Below are 19,808 nucleotides of genomic sequence, written 5' to 3'. Positions count from 1 at the left end.
CCCTTCACTAACAACAAATGGACGAACATCGAACGAATATTGAAAAGAATGTGAATTTGAGTCCGATTAACTCATTCCACTCCCCAGTCTACAAGTGATATGCCCTTCAAGAATAAACTGAAAAATGATTCTCAGCGCAGGAACTCGCGTTTTCCTCGAGGAATTTCAATAGGTTATTTTACAGATTTAATGTAAGAATTTAGTTTTAGTTACCCTTTTTGTTCTGAAAAACTGCAGTCAGACATAAATATCAATTATCTATCCTAATTTAGGATATCTTCCGAAAAGTAACCTCTGTTCAACGCAATTACTATTTTGAACTGTAAACACGCATTATTTTTCGCACATCGACTGTTACAGGGTGTAGCTCTCTAAAAATGTGTACATTTTTTTTCCGTGATCTGACGGACTTTGTTATAAACACACTATAAAAATATTTATGTAGATTTTTAATTACATTGAAAGATGAATTAATAATATTGCATGTTTTTAACAATACAAGGAACATTATTGCTGCATTTGCATGTCATCTGACGCACAATAGCATCTGGCATCCATTCTTTCCTAAACAAAACAATGAAACTCGAAAGGTGTTAAAAACAATTTTTTAAATGGCAGAATGTGGGGAGGAAAATGCATCGTCGCGAGAAAATGAAAGATAGAGAAATAATCATCTAAGGAAGTTTATGTATTGCTCAAGAGATGGCGCTCCATACCAAATCGCCACATTCAAAAATCCTCTAACTCCTGGTTGTTTGCGTTTTCAAAGATAAAAAACGATAAATTTAGAAAGAAAAAAATGTAGAAAAAAATGTGCATAAAAATTTATCAAATAGGTGCTTGAAGTTTGATTTCAAAAGTATTTCTATTACTGATTTTTCTCCTTAAACAACTCTTGAACAGAAGTAAAAAATGATAACGATTTAAGTTGTACCTTATCCGTATCTTTTATTTTTCTCTTTTTCTAACCTGATTAGTTTACTTTTACTCTCTAACATGTTTGGGTTTCATTTTTATCCAAGATCACGTATCTTTTTTTAGATGTATTTCAAAATGGTTTGCTCTTTTATTACTTGTTCCTAGAAATTTTTAAAGTTTTAGAACTATAATTTAAGATAAAGATTTTTCATTTGTCTTATAACAAGGATTTCAACATTACTGCCAACTAATATTCTCCGTTGCATTGGTCTTAAAATGAGTAAAAAAGTTTCGTTTTCCGTGCATTTTTAAAAATATTTCTTGAAAATAAATTAGCATTGATATTGTCTTCAGTAATTTAAGAAATTGATTTCAAACGCATAGGAAAAAAGAAGAAAACAAATCATCACCTTAGAACTGGCTTTGAAGCAGCAGAATCCAGGTGTCGGTAGCACTATCGATTAATTTGCATTTTTGACCATCGATCAGTTCCAATTTTACAATTTTTTTTCTGTTATTAATAATAAACATATATTTATGTTAAAATCTAATGACTAATTAATTTGAAACTACACTGGATAAAAAAAAAATATATCGTTGCAGTCACACCCATGAAGATAACGACAAAAAGATTGTCGTAGACTTTCAGTGCACGTCACTGGATCTATACAATTGATTCAACATATGCCCTTTTGATGACTCATTATCATTTTTAGTTACGTTTCTGAAAATTACATTTACTCGGAAAACTGTGATTTGTTGAATGATCAATGACGTCTTTTAAATCAGGGTATATGTGCTTTTAGTGAAACTACCGTGGCAAATCTTTCACAATAAACGTATTTTGACGCGATCAAAATGGAGTCCATCTTTAGGATTAAAATAGTTTTGTATGAACTGAATGAGATACAGAAAGTTTTACATTTTATTACGTTTATAATAACTCTCGTGAACTAGAAAATCGTCTATCAAGGTATGAAAGGTGTAAATTGCTTCTACATTTGAACGAAACAATTGCCTGTTTGGTGATATTTTGATGGTTGAAAATTTAACCCTAACTCCGATGGATTAACCCTAAACTCCAGTAGATAGCGTTCATTCTTGACTACTTTTTCGTTTCTTCATTCCCCTTTCAAAATAAAGCATTTCCCTGTATATCAAACGTTATCAAAAAATAGTATCAAATTATCATGTCGTGACGCGAGTTTCGTTGTTGATGATGTCAGCGTTATTCAAACAATGAATTCGCTACTATATATGTGAGGATTTATCTGACTTGAAGACATGAGTACTTTTTCACAATCACGACATTATATCTAACCGTATTATAAAATGTTAACGGTGGTGTCGTAGCAACGAATGAAATTGTTAAATCTTCATGACGGAGCAAAGCCGGTGTAAATTTCGTAATCGCTAAACATTTTGGGCAAAGGCTAAAATAGATCAAACTATAGTCTGCAACAATAGGCTAATATATTACTACAGTGGCATTGTACGAATTGGTTGCATACTATTAAACTAATTATTCAAATCGTTTGGAACTAAAGTAGGAATCCAATGGTGGAGAAAAATTACACACTTGAAATAATGGCAAAGTTTCAACACTTTGGTTATTTATTGTTTCATCGTAGCAATATTGGCAAGAACAAAAGGTAATGTTATTTTGAGCATACTTAATTATGAAGTAGCTAGTGTGTTGTGAAAAAGAGCGGCGATTTTCGAATCACTTCCCGGGTCGCAGTTCTCGGGGTCGGTAAACGGCAGCAAAGAGGAGGCGGTACCCCCCCCCTAGCAGTAGCTTCATGAGAAAAATATTTATTATTAGAGATCAATTATTATTAAAGAGGTTATTTTTTTACAATTATTAAAGAGAGATAAAATTCAAAATACATTTCGGCATATGTTTGCAGAATGTTAACCTCTTACTTATTTTAAAAAAGTTAAAATTAACTTATTTCCTAAAAAAAATTGCGACGTATCTATTTTTTGTATTTTTGTTGTGCATGAACAGTGAATTAGACTTGATGCTGTTTGAGAAATTAACAAAATTATTGACTTTTAACAAATTTGTATGCAGGGCCGCGCCGTCCCTATGTGCAAGGTCGTGCGACGCACGACGGCGCCAGAGTCAAAAAGGCGCCGAGCGCTAATGATCAAAAATGTTCCAAATAGGAGAAAAAAAAAACGCTAACCGAAAAAATAAAATTGAACTTTTCATTACATAAATGGTGGGTGAAATTATACTGCTCATTGAAACAAGCAATCTGTCTCGTTGCTTGTCTTAAAGGAAAAATTATTGTCTTTTTGTGTCAAAACATGCTAGTCCAAAGCGCAAGCTTTTACAATGAAAACACTATACGCTAACTAATGTTTAAATGAGCATTTTTCTTCCTAATGTGCAGCGATGAATGCGTTTTCGGTGGTGTTTCTGGGTGAGTATATGAGGCGTCTCGGCGCAACAAATTTGCTATTCCGCATTTTGGTTGCTATACTCGAAATAACTTTGAGATATGAAGTTAAAATGTACAACTGTATTCCAAAGTTTAATATTTGTCATTTTCCCATTTGCGGACATACGGAAAACCAGAAGAAAATTTTGCATTCGTTTTTTATGTCTTAAATGTATTTTTCAAATTAGATGTATTTTTTTAAATGAAAAATGAGAGAGTACCACCACCATCTTGAGCTACATTTGGTATCTATTAATCGTTCATATTTTCTACTTTAAGTGTTTAAGATAAGTTCGTAGTGTCAATAAAGGGTAGGGAAGCACCTCGCACTGAAATCGAAGGATACTGGAAAGTGATTTAAATGCATATGAAAAATTTTCGTGAGTAGTATTAGTCAATTAATGAAAATTGAAACTCCTGTATTTTCCTCGTGAAATGTTTTATGATATTTTTAATCACTTAAATAAGAAAATGTAGAAGCATTTAATTTTTAGGGTTAAGATCTTCATTTCAGCTTATAAAATGTCGAGGTTGGGGGGATCTTAGATCTTTTTTGAATATTTTTTTAATTAAAAATTTCCATGTTGCAGATTATTTGTCAGCTAATAACGCTCCAACCACATTTCTCTTTCTTTTATCCCTTTCCCCTTTTGTTTACCCTGTTTATTCCTTATTGAGGTGAAAATGTTTTCAAAATGTCAAACCTGGAAGCCTCCCCCCCCCCAAAAAAAACCCATTACAGATCATCCTCAATTTGAGGAGAGCCACCAAACAATTCGTGCTCTAACAACATTGAAGATAGTGCGTTTTTGGAGCTATCTTTCGAAAAATTGCCGAGATCCTAACGTTACTAGAAAATGGTCAGCAATTGCGTTTTTATGTCCTCCCCCCTTCCCTAAAACTTATTCCCGGCTGCGTCACTGTTTCGTAACTCTTGGCCGATAGTATCAATCAGTTTATTTAGTGTACGATGTCTTCAGCATTTAATATACATGTGTATAAATTTGTTTTCAATGCTATTTAAAATATATATAAACGTATACATGAAATTGGTGTTCCACCTCCAGCTCAGCTACTTCCTATGACGGGCTGATGAGTGATAATAAGCACGAAACTGGAATTGACTGAGCTGGCGGTGTATTTCATGTATTTATGCCTTAGCCCTGGCTATAGGGCGGTAACCTACTGAATATATAAACGTATGTTTTAACAGATGTATTAAAGTGTACATTTTAACAAAACACAAAATTTTTACTTGGTTTTCCTTTTTTTTATGAATTAAATGCCTATGGTATTTTTCCCCACATTATATTTGTCTACAAAACCTCACTCCGTGTTAACCATATTTTCCCCCGACGATATTGCATGAAGGTGCTCTCAAAAGACATTTGCACGACTGCGCCGATCAGGCTCGGCGCGGCCCTGTTTGTATGCCAAGTGTTGTTTCAAGTTACTTTCCTTTCAGCACTTCAAAATGACATAATATGCAAGAGGAAAATATATAATTCTCACTTTTTCGATATATTTTTTTCTATTTACACCAATTGTAACTCATTAAGAATTGATCCCCTGAGAGCAAAAGTTGTGTAAATAAATTCTTTCATAAATTGAATTTTTACAATTATAAATAAGATTTAACCTAATTCAAACTTATGTAAAAATGGCAATTTCAAAAATTGAATTTTTACCACCAGAAATAAGTTTTAACCTTCTTCTACTTCATGTCAAAAGGGTGAAATTCAATTTTTTCATAAATTGACTTTGTACACTAAAAATAACTCTTAACCTCATCTATTTTATGTGAAAGTGGTGAAAACCAATATTTTCATAAATTGATATTGTACCATCAGAAATAAGTTTTAATCTCATTCTACTTCATGCGAAAGTCAAGTAAGTCAATTTTTTTCATAAATTGAAATTATATTATTAGAAATTTATTTTAACTTCAATCTACTTCATGTGAAAGTGGTGTAAGTCCAGTTACAATCATTTCCCCGTAGACAGTAATCGTAAAACGGAACAGAAGTTGTATTTTGTGAAAACTAAGCCGTTCAATTGCTCAAAATCTTGTTTGTTCAAAATCAAAGACTTGCACCACTCCCCCCCCCTAACGGTTCAATTGTAGAATTAGAATAATAAAAACCAAAATAATTGTTAAATAGAAGTATTTGTCAACACAAGACGTTTCTTTTCCCTCTAATACAAATGTCTAGTTAATGATTTTCAAACTCGCCATTATTCTGTTCTGTCCTGTAATTTGTTTCTCGTCTTTAATGACTTTTTTCAAAGAATGCTTTTTCCTTCTTGTATTTCGTAAACTCGAGTCTTATGTAATTAAAAACTCATTAAAAGTAGCTTAGATAAAGGTTATTAAATTATCAGATGAAGTAACAGTTTACCTGAAAAATTGCATTAAAAGAAAACTTTGAAGCCAAAAAAAAAAAAGAGGGAAAAATAATATAGAAAAAAAAAAAGCCTTGTATATTGCAAATTGAATAGCGTATTGAAATATCGATGTTTCAATCAAATTAGAAGTCAATGACATTTTCATGAAAGTTTGAACTAATTGATTAGGTAATAATGTTTTTGCAAATAATAGATAATTTTAATCTTGCTTTCATGATTAGTTATTGATGTTCAGAAAATCGATTTAATTGGGACTGCGAAGCAAGATAAGTAAGCTAAGGAAGTTTACCCTTTTTGTTTTTGTACTTTCTTTGCTATAACAGCAATTATTTTATTGCAAAATATTTATTGAGTGATTATTAGTGTACTTTTCCGTAAAAGGAAAAGTTAAGAAAAAGAAAAAACGATAAATGAATAAACAAAAGCATAAACATATTCCTTATCTAATCTGCCGCAAGCTGGTAAACGGCAGTATTTGCAGAAATGAATTTTCGAGACATTTGAAAAGAAAAAACATATTTTGGATTTAATACTTACGACAGTGAAATGTTGGTATTGGATACTTTTTCGCGATTTTTGTTTTCTTCAGCGGAAACAAAATAAGCAAATTTGAACAATATTGCTAACATGCAGTACATGACAAAAATGCGAAAAAATGAAAAGTGAAAGATTTGTAGTTACTACCCTTTACCTGCCCACGGAAGTATTATAAAAATGAAGGTAGAAAAAAAAAAGAGTCATCAGAATATTTAGCAATTTAACACATAATAATAATTATAATGGAAAAATAATTTGTGCATCGGGCTATCCACAAATAACTTTAAAATGAGCCATAGAACTTGTTCTGTAGGCAACATATAATTGTTATGTAAATAATAACTGATTTCATAGCGAATATGTAAACGTAATTTAAACTGATGCGCTATTTTCTCGTATAGCTATTCCTTTCATTTCTTACATTTATGTAGTACAGGTACCCATCTTTTTCCTATTAAACCTTACACATATTATAATAGCTATTAAAAAATCACAATCAAGTTTCTCGAAAAATTTGTAAGATGTGCTAAATCTGTATGGGGTTTAAAATCTAACCGAGGTTTAAAGAAATCATTTACTATTTTTGTAGATTATGAAAATATGATAAATTAAAAAACTTTTGATTTTCAATTTTTATTCTATGTTTTTTAATACGGTATATCGTGTATTTTGCAATCATTTTGAACACTTTGATAGCACTTGCAGATGCGGTTAAATTGACGGTGACAGAGTTATATTCCTTTCTGTTGGGTTATTGAAATTAACTGAACAAAATTAACCGAACAATGAACAACACTACATTCCTTAAAATTATTTGATTTTCTTGCATTTTTTGCGAACAAGCAGAATGTTTTTAATTTTTAACTATAATCATGCACATCATACACATATCTCACATTCCTATTAACAAAACAACAATAAACAGATATCGCACAGCCAATGACAAACGAGATACCTTACATGAATCATCCTCATATAAATAATAGCCGATGAACGAGTAACCCGCGTGTTTCAAGAATGAAACTCGCGCCACAGCATGATAATTTGATACTATGCGTTGGTAATGTTTAGCATGCATGGAAAGGCTTTATTGTGGCAAGGCTGACTTCGATCTGGTAACTGAACTGTTTTACTGGTAACACAGTCATTTTAGGGGAATGAAGAATCAAAAAAGTTGTGGAAAATTAAAGCTATCTACTAGAGTTAAGATTTAATCCACTGGAGTTAGGGTTACAATTTCAAATATCAAAATATCACCAAACAGGCAATTGCTTCGTTCAAATGTAGAAGCAATTTTCACCCGTCATACCTTGACGGCCGACTTTCTAGTTATAAATAAAACACGTATTTTCTAAAAAGATGACAATTCCACTCGACATTTGCTTACTTTTCGTCGTATTCAAATGTTCAAGCTTAAATTTTGTTAAACTGCAATATGCATTGCATTTGTAATATTTCTTAAAAATCCCTTTCGAGCAGGGGCGGCATTTCAGCATTTCGTTTGGGGGGTCGAGTTTTTTGAACATGAATTTTCTCAGTATGGTAACAGGAAAGGATAATAAAATGGTTTTAATGTTAAAAACAATAAAGCAATATTGAAGTTGAGACACAAATGTTATCTACTATAAAATGACTGACCTGATTGAAATAGTCAAAAAACAATGGATGCAATTCACAAAACAATTCTTCTTCCCTCAAATTTCACTTACTATAAGTAAGTGTATTTTTTTTTTTTTTTCGCTTTCTATAACCGATCTACATAATATTGAACAGACCAATGATAAATATATCTCATCAAATCCTGTCTCAATTTCTTGAGAAGCTGAATTGGTCATTTTATTTAAAATAGTGATTTAATATTTTGACTAAAACTTCATGTGGTTTTGTCACCTCTTCTACATTGGCATACAGTAAAAACTGTTATGGAAAGTTCTGTTACAAAGTTTTACACTTTGTTCAAGGACTCAAGCATGCATCAGTGTGAAAATTACTAAGAGTTTCAAATGTCAGTCCAAGAATTAAGGTTAGCGGATTGAAATTTTGGTGATAGTGTGTAGCATTGGTCAAAAAACGCTCCGCAGTATAAATAAAGTAAACAATAATTCAAACAAAGTCACACATATTAAAATGACATCAGATTTTCTATCATTGGAAAGGTCGTTTTCCAGTAATTCTTCTATGGAGCTTTTGTAGATTTAACTTTTGAATACCATCGTGTGTCACTTAGAGATTATCAAGTAAAGAGCCTCAAAATATATTTGTTGGTATGAAAGTATTTTTCGATGTGGGATGTTTTTCGTAAAGAGCATATCTTTACAAAGAGCTTCTAAGAAAGCATATAATGCATCGAGTTGCTAAAATATGTTTCTAGTACAAAGAATCAATGAACACTTATTAGCTAAACATTAAGTTATAATATGAGCATAAAAAATTATGTAAAATGACATGGAGTTTGCGCGTAAAAATTGCGCAGTCTAAACACTGTACGGGCATCTCATAGAAGATGCACCAGCATAACATAGAATACACAATTTTGAAATATTTAACCCATATGAAGAGATTACTTCTTTAGTTAAGGCAAACAATTATTCTCAATCTGTTTTTTTCTGTTCTTAAAATGCAAGCAAATAATTTTCTAAGTTATCTAAATTGAATTTAGCCATTTTTTTATTACTCTTAGTGAAAAATTTGGGGGTGCAACCGCCCCCTCTCGCTCCCCCTATTTGCCGCCCCTGCTTTCGAGCATTATTTAGTACTTATCTGTAAAAGTGCCAACTGAGCGAAGCTCACTAAGAGAGATATGCATCACCAAATTAAATGAAATCCAAGACATTTGATTGCGGTAAAGTAAGTGACGTAGTTCTGTACTTTGGAGCCAGACTAACATATAAGTCCAAAAACTGATTTTCAACTAAAAAAAAACACTTTGTAACAATTTGCTGGTGCTTAAAGAGTGCTATTCCAATACTTTGTAAGCAGCGAGCGACTGTTTTTCGGCTCTCCTGTTAAGTAGCGATTATGTGACTTACGTTAGTCTGACTCAGAGGTGCAGATTTTGCTACATAAAAATTCATGTTGGAGACATTTATTATGAAAAATATAATGTATTAAATAAAGTACAGTCTTCAAATAATTTTGTTCAGAATATTTTAGAAAATTCTGAACGAAGCTATAGAAGTGCTCTCATTGTTACTCTGGTTCAAACAATCAGCAATTGAGGTTTTTTTAACTGTCCTTTTAATGGTACGAAATACGAAACTGTAGTACATATATTATTATGAAATGTATACTATATTGATTCTATATTATGCAATTTGCTGGCCTTACGATTCAGTTTTAAACATTTGGGAGATATTTAACTCAGTTTTTTTCATTGTCAAATGGTTATGAACTATGCTCGAAATTGCAAGTCTCAAGTTTATCAAAAAGTTAGTTAGAATTCAATTCTACCCAGACATACACACGAGAAAGCGCGTTAAAAAAACGTAGACGTAGATTTACTAATTGTTAGTTTAAAACCAGTTTCATAAAAAATGATTTTAAATATAAATTTTTTACTTTATGGGTTCTCATATGTAACCGATAATTTTAAGAACAACTTAAATTCAGGAATAAATAATAAATGTGCATTTCAATGGATGTGCAACACAGTTAACAAGCAATATACAGTAAAACCTGTAAAGTTGACCACCCTTGTAAGTTGACCACCTGTCTAAGTTGACCGCTTTTGTCGGGAACGGAATTAGTCCTATCTCATATAATGAAGGAAAACCTCTGTAAGTTGACCACCTCTCTGTCTTGACCACCTGTCTATCTTGACCACTAATGTTCGCCAAATTTGGTTTGGAGTATTGTAAAAAACCCTTTGTAAGTTGACCACTTGGTTTACTTTTTTTAACTTTCTTCAGCAAATTATTTTATTTTATTAGTTATTTTTTAAAATTATTATTATGTTTTTTTCATAGCTTTCCAAGAATGTTTTTAATGCTTTGATGACAGAACAGCATTTTACTAACTAAACAGCAGCATAAGGCTTAATGCTGTTCTTTATTCTTCAAACTTGTTTTTCATTTGTTGTTCTATTTGAGATATAGCTTTTTGTACTCTGTTCAATGAAAATAGATGTCAGTAGAAAAGTTCAAAGTCTTTCCTTTCCGTTGCAATATGTTGTGACACAGGAATTGTGCTAAAAAGAGCAGGCCTGATCTATACATTTTGATTCTCCTGCAACAAAATATGTAGGGCCCCTCCCTAGTGGCCAGCAGTGTCTATTAGTAAAGTGAATAAGACTTAATGCTAGATTTTTTTTTTCTATTTTTTCTTCAATTTCTAGGGCCGTTAGCCCCTTTTAGGACGCGGGCCTCTCGCACTGCGGGTCTGCAGATCTGGGCTTGCTAATGAGTAAAGTTACATGTTTCTGGTGCAAGGGATTAAGAGATAGGGCATTTTGATTTTGCCTTTATGAACTGGGAGAGTCGAGCTTGTTGCTCTTTGTGCTATAAGTTTTACATAAAAAGGTTTCAAAAAGAAAGTTAGCTGAACTTGAGATTAATAAAAAGTATGAAATATTAAAATTAACTGAAAACGGAAAAAGCCAGAGAATATTAGCTGGCATATATGGAATTTCTAAAACTAAAGTGTCTAATATAGTTAAAAACAAGGAAAAACTAACAAAATTATTTGAATAGTATTTTTAATTATTGTTTCACTTTCAGTAATGTTAAACAATGAAAGTGAGTTGAACAGCAAGAGTAAGGGTGAATTCCTCAAAAAATGAATACATGGTACAAGAAATGACAAAAAAAAAAAAAAAAAAAATTATTACCGCCCTTTATAAGTTGACCACCTGTCTAAGTTGACCGCAAAAGTACTGCACCGCGAGTGGTCAACTTACACAGGTTTCACTGTATTAGGTTTTGATTTATTTGAGTTTTAGATTAATTGTAGGGTATATACTGCATTGCAACAAGTTGGAATATATATATGGATAAGTTGTATAATTTTCCGTTATAATTCCTCTGTAGAGGTTAATATCTATACATATGATGCTAGATTATACTAAATTATTTGTGCCATAATGGTTTCCATAACTGTTTTCAAAAGTATATACAACTAATACTGCTCTGAAAAAAACTAGTTTTACACTCAAGGAAAAAAAAAGCAGTCTCATAAGTGTTTTTATTTCTTTACATCCGAAACTTACACATTTGTATTTATCTGCGTTGCATGGTGTTATGGGTTTGAGAAAATACAGATATAGTTGAGCGTATTATTATCCTTTTGTACATGTTTAAACGCAATAATTCACCGAGATACTTTGGGTTTTATAACTTTTAGCCTTTTCTTGATAGGATACTTCCATATTTTCTCGCATTTTGAATGCAAATGGTTTAGAAATTTTCCACAAAGTCAACTTCTTTGAAGACGCCTTTATCCCCCCCAACCCCCCCCAATAAAACAAACAAACAATTAACCAAATCATCTGTTTTCCCTTTAGACATACGACTTCTAGAACCAGAACCACTGTTTTTCCCTCAGATGACAAAGGGTCAATACCTTAGCATAAAACAACAAACCACTTCTTCCGCGACATGCTTCAAAGCATAGTTTTTCTACGAATGTACGTTAAATGGTACGAAGTTAGAAAGAAAATTCCACTCCACTGTTTTGGAACTATTTAACACGGCGCAAAAAAGCAAACGAGAGTACTAGAACACATTAATGATACAAGAGAAATAGTGATACGTTACTAATAAACATAATATTGGTAATAATAATAACAACAAAAACAATAATAAGACGAACGGTAATAATAAAAAATAAGAAACTTTGGTATTAGAGTTCAAGTTTCATATTGTCTTATTATTCCGAAAACACGTATTTACAACAATCATTTCGTTTTCTCTAACTTTAAAGGGGATCATTATGTTCTTAACTTCGCACTAGTTCAATTCATAAATTTTACTTAAACGAGATAGTACAGTTAAATGCATAAAAGCTCTAAAAATATATTTAATCAATGTATATTCTTATCTGTTTTAAAATACATAATATGTTATATCTCGTTTATAAACCATTTTTGAAAAAAAAAAAAAAAAAAAAAAGATGATGAGCAAATTATGTTAAAAACTAAGAAATGTGAAATTTAATCATTAACAAATGGCAAGCATTACTTCATTTTAAACTTGTAGTTGAATGCAACCTTAAAGTAATTTAAAATGAAAATAAATACTATTTTTGCACAAGAATTTTTTTTAAGGTATAAAGAAGAATAGGTGTGCCTTAATACCTCCCTTTCCTAAAAAATGCTACTAGTATAAAAATGAAATATGAACCATAGTACAAGTTAACAATCGGAATAACGATTAATACCTTGAAGAAGATTTTTTTAATTGAAGTGCAGAACTGACATAAAATGTGCAAAGAGAAATATCTAGATTTAGCTATCGTTTTTTGTTTCTTCTAAAAAGAAAATATGAAGCTAGTATTACAATAGAAAAATGAACCATCAAGCATGTAAGTAATCGGAAGAATGTTTATGAAATCAGAATTTAAAAAAAGTACATTTCAAAGTCAGGACTCGCATGATAGTTATAAAAAAAAACATATTTAGATTAGTTGTAGCTTTTTTCTAAATAAATGTTCGAAACTATTATTACCTGAGAAAGATGAACTGCTAAACATGTGAACAGCCAGAAGAATGTTCATGAAATCAGGTTTAAAAAAACTGCATTTTAAAGTTCAGAACACACTTGAAATTTTTAAAGAGGAATATAGTAAACAGATACTCTTTAAAAAAGATATTAAAAATAAAAACTTTACAAGTTTCGGTCATGAATAATATCCTTATGTAACGCATCTTATTAAAATAAAATAATATAAATGAAAAAAGAGAAAGTATGAGAGTAGTAAAAAACAATTACTACTTTGAAATTTTGTACTATGTCATCATTTTCAAGCCATATAAAAAGTTATCATATGCGCCAGTTTCGTGATTATGTGTGAAGTTTTATGTGTGAAGATATCGTTGTAATTTTTAAAAAGTTCTAGTTTAGAAATTTTCCAAGCGCCATTTTTAATCAAAAATACAAAGATACGCTGTGATAATTCCCTTAAAATGCTGCAGAATATGTTTCCCACCGTCCAATCTTTTCCCCCACTAATGCAAAAAAAAAAAAAAGAAGTGAAACTTACTTCATTTTTTCCTGATAGATTACTTTAACCATGTTGACTGAAAGCAAAAACGATGCAAAAAGTGTTTTTTCCTCCATTGTGATGTCCATCAAATGTTCATCACCAAAATCAAACAATGAATCACTTCATCAAAAAGGAGTTTAAAATGTTCACATTTCCATATACTTGACGAGCACAATTTTTTTTTTTAATTTATCGTTTCATTACTTAGCACCAAAAAAAGAAAAATCATCCCAGCAGAAAAAAATAAAAGCATAAATTTCCGACAACGCGCAACTTCAATTCATCAATCCATCGGCACCCACACACCAGCGCATGGAATATTATTCTTTCAGTTATGAGCAGGAGCATACAACTCCCCTCACTTCAAAGATACCTCCCGCTAGTCTGGGCACGGAGGAGAATTGGTTCTGGATCCATGACTTGCGGTTGCAACACAGGATTCTTACCCACGCCGCCAAATGAATATAATCGGCGCCAAGCTCTGCCAACTTCATCGCCAGGTTTCTTTTAATGATGATCGAATATAAAGGTGGGAATTTATTGCTCCTTAGGGTGCGAGGCGTGAGAGGGCGTAGTGTGTCTTGTACCTCAGTGCGTAAATTAAATAGAAGATTTCCTGAACAAGTTAAATCTTGCAATTACTGATTCTTATATGGACGGCGCAACAGTAGTCGAAATATTTAAAAACATTTTTCTTTTATGTGTTAAATGAGGCTTACTCATCTCCCATTGCACTTTGAAAATGAATAAATAAGCAAGTAAAAATCAAGTAAATGAAATAACGGTGCAACATTCAAAGTTTAAAAAAAATTTCAGCAATAGTGTACCCTTTTTCGTTATCTTCTTTAAAAAAACAATTTTTCAACTTTTGTACTTTGATCAAGATAAATTATTTTTCATCAATTTCGAACGGTAGAGAGTTCGAAAGATAAATAATCAATTTATTTTAGCGTAATTTTTTTGTTGAAAACAACCGAAATTTATTTTTAAAAAAATCTACACTCAGATACAATGTTTATAAAAAAAACTGCAAGATACTCACAACTCTTTAGTTTTCCTTTTAGCTTCATGATGAAAAATTTAAACGCAATTTAATAATCGATGCTCTTAACCATTATTTTGCTTAAACATTACGAAAGTAAGATGGATATTAACACTAAACTAAAGTGTTGATTACCATGAGGTATGACTATTAAGGACGCTGCTTTTCACTCAAAATATCCCGAGATTTATACTCAGCATGGAAAGGATCTACCAATTTCTCCTGCGCAATATATCTTCATATTCTTAGATTTTGCGACACAAGAAGGCTGTTGGAGGAATGTTCGAATTATTACAAACGGAATTTTAGTTATTCACTGAATTTTCTCATTAAAAACAACAACATAATTTCTTCTTCTATTACTTTAATATTTTAAAATGCTGTAAATATTTTGTTTAAAAATGCAACAAAAGAAGTTATTACCTGTTTAGTCATGTAAAAGCTCCCTCAAAGCTATTAAACAAGTGCCCCGTTTACAGTTCGTTGAGTTTTGTTATCTGTTTTTTCTGAGTGAGGAAAAATTGTTATTTTTCCTCACTCAGAAAAAATACGGAAAAACAAAGCAAGCATCTCTACTAAGTATCGCAAATATTCGCTTAAAGCCCTGGATCAAAGTTTCTTGTTCTTTTTTGTACAGCTTTACGGATAATTCTGTTCTTTTTTTCTCTTGTTGCATATTATTTTTGTCAAAACACAAAAAAGTAAATATTTTAAATTAGTTACACAAGTACGTATTTGTAAGCTGTGGATAAAGATTTCGTTTTAACACTTTTACAGAAAAGTGCGTCTATTTTTATACATTTTTAGTTATTAGTTAAAATATAATCTCAGCGAATATGACAGGTCTGACTGATAAGTAGTCATTTTCAAGGAAGAAATTCCATTCTGTGGTTGCTATAAACCAAGTTGTTGTGTACAAGCTCGTAATTCTGTCCGAATACCAGATAAATAGAGAATTCTTGAAGCTTCGAATATTGATACCCGGTAAATTAAATTAATCTCAGGCATTTCATAGCTGTCATATTACAGACTCAGGAATAGTACAGTGCTGGGAGGGAAAATTTAAGAGCCAGGAGGCATTGTTTAAGTCTTGATTATATTGTTTCTGTAAATTTACCGTCTTGTGTAAAGACTCTGTGTTTTCATATTAGATCTCTGTAATTTTTCTGTTTTCAATTCTGTTTAATCTGCTATTTTAAAGCATGTGTTGACTTTGTTGTTAATTCTCTGTGATTATTGATAATTGATTTCTGGGAAATTATGATGGCGGAAATTTTTTTAAAGATTGCAACAAAAGAAATCGTTTTTAAAAGTTTACTCCGTTAATTCGTGAAAAAAGTACTAAAGTAAAACTGGTATTCATATATCTATTACACACCGTCCTCATCTTCCCCCGAAAAATTCCTTCGATATTTTTAAAGATAAGATTGGGATTTTTTTATTTAGCTCTAGTTTGCTTTTTCACTGAACAGATAACAAAACTCTAATATTTAATCATTGCCTATTTCATGTAAAAACATGTATTCTGCCATGGGCAGTAAAAAGGCAGCATCTGCAGAAATGAGTTTTTGAGATGTTTCAAGAAACGTTTGCTGGATTCGTTTTTAACTGTTGGGAAATTTTGGAATTGGACGCTTTTTTTGCCCCATTTTTTCCCATCAGAAACCAAATCAGCAATCTTGTACAACGAAGCTAACGTATAATGAATGACAAGTAGACAAAATAACAATATAACGTATCTCAATATAACGTATAAATATAACCTATATACGACAATATAACGACGACAGAAGTATAAAAAAAAAAAAAGAAAAAGAAAAAAGAAACGAAAAAAGAAAAACAAGCAGTTACTGCTTTTACCTGCCCATAACAATAGTCATAAACATGTTATTGAGAAAGAGAAACTGATTGACAAGCACACGCGTTCTATTGCTATACATTTTATCAAAATATAAAAATAATAAAAGATTTATAAAATAATTAGCCTCCGTGCATTAAAGAAAATTTCAAAGAAATTCTTATTACTAATGTTAATGGAAGATTATTGCGCGTATCAAACTTTTAGACCTATTTGCGTAGTTGCAAAAATATATATATATATAAATAAAGCTCACAAACGGATTAACAAGAAAACCAACGCTATAAAAGCATAAGTTATGAAAAATAATCTTACGTATTTGCTTCGAGAATAGAAGCAACCCTTCATAAGTGCAAAAAGTTGTGTGTTTTTCCAAAGGTACCTTTGTTTGCCTTCCTCTTTTAACTAAAAAAAATATTTTTTAACACTTTGTACTATGATAATATTCGATTGCGCATTATTATTATTATTATTTTTTAAATCTCCACAAGTTGGTAAGGGTTTTAACTATTCTTCCATTCCTCGCACGAAGACGTTCTTTTCTTAGCGAAATTGTTATTTCAGTGCCATGGTAGGAGACGTTTCGCATGGAGCAATAGTTAACTTTTTATTACACTAAAAATATCAAAATTTAAAAAACAGAAACCATAATGTTTGAAAGACATCGCTTGGTTTAATATGTTAAGCATTTCTAGCGATTTCAAAAGAAAAAAAGTAAAACTTTTATCGGGACAGTTTTATATTTTTCAAAGTAATTGAAACTTGCTATGAAATTAAAAAAAAAAAATTTCTGATTATATCAGTGTCAATAAAACATAACAGATAACAGTTTTTATGAAATTTAAAGCAACAAACACTTTGTAAGAAACAATATTTCAGACGTTAAATGATACTATGTTTTAATTTCTACTCTCAAAGCAATCGTATCTTTTTGAAAAAGGAATTGAAAACAAAATTACGACTATGACTTTTTAGAAACGAAAAAGGCGGCTTAAAGGAAAAGACAAAGATATATTACCTACTCTTTGAGAAATTCGTTTTGGGAAAATTCTTTATGAAAAGCCCTGGTTTCTGTCAGAACATGTTATCAATGCAGGATAAACGTAATACTGAGGATAATCAAATAAGTATCAACACATACACAATAAAAAAGATTATGAGCAGGGGAATGAAATATTTATATTTCATTTATTAAAGTATATTTACATTCTTCGAGAAAGTGCAGGCTTCTTATTCAGCGCGTTTGCGATAAAATATTACTATTTTGCATTGCTGAACTACGCTAAGTGCATGACTTTTCAAAATGTTTTTTCGAAATTTTATGGAATGGCAATAAAGAAATATAATTTTGATTTTAACGCGGTTTCTCATGAAGCTACTTCCCTAGACGAGCATTTTTAGCACTAGTAGATATTTCTGGAGGCGACCTTATTTAACACGATCTCTCCTTTCGAAATAGGAGTGTTTACACTTCTGTTGTTTGCTATGTGAGATGGCACGCTGTTTATTCGTCAACATGGTAGGAGATATGCGGCATTTTGGTTTGTTTGGACAGAAACGAAAATGAACAAATTTTAGGTTAAACAAGTTACAAAGTAGTTTAATGTAACTTTGTAAATTTTTGACTCAAAAAAAAAAAAAAAATGTTTACTTGAATTACACATTTGAAAAATAATGCATTTTCTGATTCACTAATGATTATGTTAAAATATTTACGTATACCATAATAATGGTTGTATACAAAAACATTATAATAATGTAATTTTAAGTATAATTACTGTCGTCCACAATTTAATGGTATATTTAATATTCAGAGGAATCTCTTCTACTTACGTGCGCGATCTCTCCGACTCTATTAAGATATATTTCCCAAAAATCCTCTCTCGGTTTTGTTACAAAACTGTTGCATTACATTAATGCATAATAATAAAATCGCAATTAAAATGCATAAACCAACCAATTCTGTTACAATTATACATAAATAGTTTAGCAAAACATTGATAACTAGAGTGGTTTTTCCCTTTCTGTTAAATTGTGCGTAAACTCTCCTACCTTTACCTTAATATTAAGAAGTGCTGTGTTACAACTGTAATAAAAATTTCTTAAATGATAATTAACTGTTTTACGCTTCAAAGGTCAGAGACAGTATCCTAATAATAAATTAATAAATTATAAATACTTATGTTTCCTTTGATTTGAGTTTAGGGATTAAAGTCCCTAATTGGTAAATCTGCGTTAATTGGATTTATTGCTTAGACTCAATGTAGTCTAAAAAGACTTAATTTAGCTAATATATTAGTTTTAAAGAAATACCTTAAAGTTAAAACGAAAATGAAAAATGTTTCAGAACAGTCTCTTTTAATCACAACTTCAATGAAAAAAATAATAAAAAAAAAAAAAATTCAAATTTAGTCTCAAGCATTTTAATAAAAATGCATATCACGGAGCCAGCAACTTGCAAACCCTCGTCATTAAAATACCTTGCGCGATATTTTGCCAAATGTTGTACCCTATTTCTCAAATATTCCTTCCCTGATGTATTTGTTGAAGAGGATGCGATGAGGGGTGAGGGGGGGATGCTACGATCGATTAGAAACGCCTCTAGCGACACAATCTCGAACTTGGGAAATATTCCGCTCCGTTTTCCTTCACGGAGGCAACACGTGGATTTTACTCCTCTCTTTCCTGCCGAGTCTGAATAATTACGTCTCGAATCTCGTAGCAAAAGATGAGGATTTAAAGATGCTTTACATCTTCCGAAGCGTTCCGTAACATCTTCAAGTTTTTTTTTTTCCTACGTCTGAGTTTTTTTAAAAGAAAATTCAGATTTGTAAATTATACTAAGCAAACATGATAAAAAAAAAGATGCTCTTCCGTGTGGCAGATTGCTTATAGTTAGATTAATAATGAAAGGAAAATGCATTGTAAGCAGTGATGTTCCCATAGGGTATATACGCCATATACTCTCAAACATTTTTTAGAAATATAGTGTATATTCTCAAGCATCAAAAATTTCCATTTATAATTAAGATTCTATCATCGCATTTTAAAGTTTTCTTAAAGCAGAAACAATACATTTATGTTAACCACATTTTCCCACAAGTAACCTTTTGTCTTTATATTTTTTAACAGTTAATAAATCGACGCCTTGTGATCGCATACACATATTGTGCATAGCGGATTACCTCAGAAAAGTTGATGGAAGCATTACTGATTGTAAGAAGAATAAAATAAAAACAAATACGGTCATTGTATCTTGAAACAAAATGCGCCATTGAGAAACATATTTAAAAAAATGAAACATATATCTAATTAAACACTGGGATTTACTTCAAATATATCAATGTTAAAACCAGTCGCGGAATACTTAAAAAGCCGGAAGATACAAAACCGGATAACA

At 31.2% G+C, this 19,808-nt stretch overlaps 1 protein-coding gene across 1 annotated transcript in view; it reads right to left on the bottom strand.

Moving 5' to 3' along the window:
* The window catches only part of LOC129225856 (discoidin domain-containing receptor 2-like), a 214,878-nt gene extending 200,984 nt beyond the window's left edge, over positions 1-13,894 (bottom strand). The window contains exon 1 of the mRNA XM_054860378.1: positions 13,506-13,894. The gene's annotated coding sequence lies outside the window, so the exon portion shown is untranslated. The remainder of the gene's footprint in view (positions 1-13,505) is intronic.
* Between the last annotated feature and the right edge of the window lie 5,914 nt (positions 13,895-19,808).

Source organism: Uloborus diversus, chromosome 7, assembly GCF_026930045.1.
Source record: "Uloborus diversus isolate 005 chromosome 7, Udiv.v.3.1, whole genome shotgun sequence".
Taxonomy (NCBI): domain Eukaryota; kingdom Metazoa; phylum Arthropoda; class Arachnida; order Araneae; family Uloboridae; genus Uloborus; species Uloborus diversus.
This window is presented reverse-complemented; position numbering and strand designations above follow the sequence as displayed.